Genomic DNA, 4,774 nt, shown 5'->3' with positions numbered 1-4,774 from the left:
TTATTTTTGAATTTGGCGCTCTGCAATTCAGTGGTTGTTTAGGGAAATGATCCCGGTAACGGGATCCGTAGCGCCAAGAAGTTAAGAACAACATGTCTGTCTCAGTCTTGTCTCTCAGCAGCCTGGTCTCTCAGCAGTCTTGTCTCTCAGCAGTCTGGTCTCTCAGCAGTCTGGTCTCTCAGCAGTCTGGTCTCTCAGCAGTCTGGTCTCTCAGCAGTCTGGTCTCTCAGCAGTCTGGTCTCTCAGCAGTCTGGTCTCTCAGCAGCGTGGTCTCTCAGCAGCGTGGTCTCTCAGCAGCGTGGTCTCTCAGCAGCGTGGTCTCTCAGCAGCGTGGTCTCTCAGCAGTCTTGTCTCTCAGCAGTCTTGTCTCTCAGCAGTCTGGTCTCTCAGCAGTCTGGTCTCTCAGCAGTCTGGTCTCTCAGCAGTCTGGTCTCTCAGCAGTCTGGTCTCTCAGCAGTCTGGTCTCTCAGCAGTCTGGTCTCTCAGCAGTCTGGTCTCTCAGCAGTCTGGTCTCTCAGCAGTCTGGTCTCTCAGCAGTCTGGTCTCTCAGCAGTCTGGTCTCTCAGCAGTCTTGTCTCTCAGCAGTCTTGTCTCTCAGCAGTCTTGTCTCTCAGCAGTCTTGTCTCTCAGCAGTCTTGTCTCTCAGCAGTCTTGTCTCTCAGCAGTCTTGTCTCTCAGCAGTCTTGTCTCTCAGCAGTCTTGTCTCTCAGCAGTGTGGTCTCTCAGCAGTGTGGTCTCTCAGCAGCCTGGTCTCTCAGCAGCCTGGTCTCTCAGCAGCCTGATCTCTCAGCAGTCTTGTCTCTCAGCAGTCTTGTCTCTCAGCAGTCTTGTCTCTCAGCAGTCTTGTCTCTCAGCAGTCTTGTCTCTCAGCAGTCTTGTCTCTCAGCAGTCTTGTCTCTCAGCAGTCTTGTCCATTAGTAGATGATGTAGATCAGAGTGGAGTAGAACACCTCAGACTCAGAACATCTCAGACTCAGAACATCTCAGAATCAGAATACCTCAGCCTCTCCTCTTATATTGAACCTCCACCTCACATTACCTCCACCTCCTCCTTCACCTCACATTACCTCCTCCTCCACCTCACATTACCTCCCCCTCCACCTCACATTACCACCTCCTCCACCTCCTCCTCCTCCACCTCACATTACCTCCTCCTCCACCTCCCCCTCCTCCACCTTCCCCTCCTCCACCTCCTCCTCCACCTCCTCCTCCTCCACCTCCCCCTCCTCCGCCTCCTCTTCCTCTTCCACCTCCGCCTCCTCCACCTTCTCCTCCTCCTTCCTCCTCTTTCACCTCCTCCTCCACCTCTCTCCACCTTCTCTTCCTACTTCTCCTCTTCCCTCCTCCTTAACCTCCTCCTCACATCTATTCACCCTTCTCCTCCAGCTCCTCTTTGTTCTCCTCCTCCAAACCTATCCACCTCCCCTCATCTGTTTTAATGTCCCACAGCACTTTTGCATCTCATTTGGCATCCTATTACCCAAGGTCCCCGGATCATACATAAGAGGCTTTGTTGAGCCTTCTTCACCACGCTGTCTGTGTGGGTGGTCCATTTCAGTTTGTCTGTGATGTGTACGCCAAGGAACTTGAAGCGTTCCACCTTCTCCACTGTTGTCCCGTCGATGTAGACAGGGGGGGGGGGTGCACCCTCTGCTGTTTCCTGAAGTTCACGATCATCTCCTTTGTTTTGTTGACGTTGAGTGAGAGGTTGTTTTTCAGGCACCACACTCCCAGAGCCCTCACCTCCTCCCTGTAGGCCGTCTCGTCATCATTGGTAATCAAACCCTACATTTGGGACAGAGGCTCCGTCAGAACACACACAGACCTGCCACAGGCTCACACAACAGTGTGGCTCACTAAATCACTCTCTCTGGGAACTAAATGACCTGTACTTTGTAATACATTATCTGGAATATGTTAGATCTCAGCCCAAGGACTCTGTGTCAACAACAACTTGCATGCGTCAGACAAAAGAGGCACGGAAAGAGAACGAGATGAGAGAGAGAGAGGCACGGAAAGAGAACGAGATGAGAGAGAGAGAGGCACGGAAAGAGAACGAGATGAGAGAGAGAGAGGCACGGAAAGAGAACGAGATGAGAGAGAGAGAGGCACACAGAGGCACACAGAGGCAGAGAGAGGCACACAGAGGCAGAGAGAGGCAGAGAGAGGCAGAGAGGCACACAGAGGCAGAGAGAGGCAGAGAGGCACACAGAGGCAGAGAGAGGCAGAGAGGCACACAGAGGCAGAGGCAGAGAGGCACACAGAGGCAGAGAGAGGCAGAGGCAGAGGCAGAGGCAGAGGCAGAGAGAGGCAGAGGCAGAGGCAGAGGCAGAGGCAGAGAGAGGCAGAGGCAGAGGCAGAGAGAGGCAGAGGCAGAGGCAGAGGCAGAGAGAGGCAGAGGCAGAGAGAGGCAGAGGCAGAGGCAGAGAGAGGCAGAGGCAGAGAGAGGCAGAGGCAGAGGCAGAGGCAGAGAGAGGCAGAGGCAGAGAGAGGCAGAGGCAGAGGCAGAGGCAGAGGCAGAGAGAGGCAGAGGCAGAGAGAGGCAGAGGCAGAGGCAGAGGCAGAGAGAGGCAGAGGCAGAGAGAGGCAGAGGCAGAGGCAGAGGCAGAGAGAGGCAGAGGCAGAGAGAGGCAGAGAGAGGCAGAGGCAGAGAGAGGCAGAGGCAGAGGCAGAGAGAGGCAGAGAACCAGAGAGAGGCAGAGAGAGGCAGAGAACCAGAGAGAGGCAGAGAGAGAGAGAGAGGCAGAGAGAGGCAGAGAGAGGCAGAGAGAGGCAGAGAGAGGCAGAGAGAGGCAGAGAGAGGCAGAGAGAGGCAGAGAGAGGCAGAGAGGCAGAGAGGCAGAGAGAGAGGCAGAGAGAGAGAGAGAGAGAGAGAGAGAGAGAGAGAGAGAGAGAGAGAGAGAGAGAGAGAGAGAGAGAGAGGCACAGAGAGAGAGAGTCATGCTCAACATGAGCTCCTGATATATTTCATGTTTTTAGAATGAGATAAACACTCTAATCGAAGAAGAATTCCAGACAGGAAGTGATGAACAACAACTCTATTCATTCAGAATAGAAAAAAAAGTAACTTTGCACCTCAAGTTAAGAAGTTGAGTCTAGCTAGCTAGCTACACAACAAAGACCTAGCCAGCAGGCTAACAAGCTAGCCAGAAGAAACGAGCTAGAACAAACCTAGCAAGGGGGGTTAATACAACTACATCAAACGACCAAACTGAGTGAGAAAACCAAAAAGGAGCACGGACTAACTTTAAACATATCTTCTGTTTTTTTGTGTGAAGATTTGTCACTCTTTTTGCTGGTTTTTGAACTAAATTAGCGCTAGCTAGCAACAGCAGCAGAAAAACAAATTGGTTGCCATGGCAACAGGACAGCGCAGCAGTAGTAGCAGAGCCCACAGGCACCATGTCCCCACTCCCTCTCAGCGCGGAGTCCATTCTCTACCCTAAAGAGGCCAAAAATGACACAACGAGGAAAACTTTTAAACAGAAACTACTAAAGGGGAGGCCAGAAACCCTTTTTGCAGACCTCTACAAAAACGGTGACGTGAGTAATCTCATCTTCCTCACTGACCAGCCAAATGCATGGCGCTCAGCAGTCTGCTCTCACTACCCATCCATTAAGAAAGAGGGAATCTGTAATGGGTGGAAGCTGAAAATCAAAGAGACAGACGACCCTGACAGCACCATGATAACAATCAACCTCTACAAGACTGGGACTGTCATGGTGCAAGGTAACATTAGGCTGTTTGAAACAGACTTTCAGACCATTAAGGAGAGAGCAGAGAGAGAGAACACCACCAGTGACACGCCCTCCCACAAGACAAACTCTACCAGCACCACCCTCACCCCTACCCTCCCCACCCAAAAAGGCACACCCAGCACCTCTCTTCCCACCATAGTGGAGGACACGCCCCAGGAGGAGAGCGACCCCCTCAGTGCAGAGCAGGCTCAGGCCCTCCTCACCACCATGGCTGCCATGAGTTCACCAGACTGGAGGGGGAGGTGGTCCTGCTCAGGGAGAGCGTGAGCAAGCAGCAACCAGACAACCACACCTTAGAGGAGCTCCTAACCAAGGTGAGGACAGAGCAGGACAGCAGCCTTGCAACACAGCTGAAAGAGGTTCAGCAAGAGAGAGACGGACTCAAGAGAGAGCTGGCTGATCTAACAAAGGAGGTGAGAGAGCTCCAAAAAGACCAGCCACACCCCAGCTCCAACACCCACCAGCTGCCCCCCCAGTCCAGAAGAAACACTGGCTGACATCGTCCTGTTGATGGACTCAAATGGGAAGTTTGTTCAAGAGAAGAAACTTTTCCCTAGACACAAAACGAGAAAGGTGTGGTGCCCAACAACGCAGAGTGCCATGGAGCTGCTTGATTTACATTTACATTTAAGTCATTTAGCAGACGCTCTTATCCAGAGCGACTTACAAGTACATACATTCATACTTTTTTTGTACTGGCCCCCCGTGGGAATCGAACCCACAACCCTGGCGTTGCAAGCGCCATGCTCTACCAACTGAGCCACACGGGGCCCGCGTGCTCAGCAGGAGAGGGTGGCGACTTCACTACGGGGAGGGATTGAGAAGGCCTCCGCAATCTTCCCCAACTCAAGAATCATAGTGTCAACCCTTCTACAGAGGAGGGACTTCCACCCTGCCACAATCCAAAGAATAAATGCCAGCCTATCCCAGGACTGTGCCCTGCGACCCAATGTACACCTGGCCCACCATCCCACCCTCGATCTGGACTGTCTCTATGACCATGTTCACCTGTACA

General features: G+C 52.7%; 1 non-coding gene across 1 annotated transcript; it reads right to left on the bottom strand.

Moving 5' to 3' along the window:
* Positions 1 to 4,455: 4,455 nt before the first annotated feature.
* Positions 4,456 to 4,531, bottom strand: trnaa-ugc. The gene has a single exon. It is a non-coding gene; the product is annotated as a tRNA-Ala (tRNA).
* Positions 4,532 to 4,774: the final 243 nt, after the last annotated feature.

This window comes from Salvelinus namaycush, unplaced genomic scaffold (assembly GCF_016432855.1).
Source record: "Salvelinus namaycush isolate Seneca unplaced genomic scaffold, SaNama_1.0 Scaffold1440, whole genome shotgun sequence".
NCBI classification, from domain to species: domain Eukaryota; kingdom Metazoa; phylum Chordata; class Actinopteri; order Salmoniformes; family Salmonidae; genus Salvelinus; species Salvelinus namaycush.
This window is presented reverse-complemented; position numbering and strand designations above follow the sequence as displayed.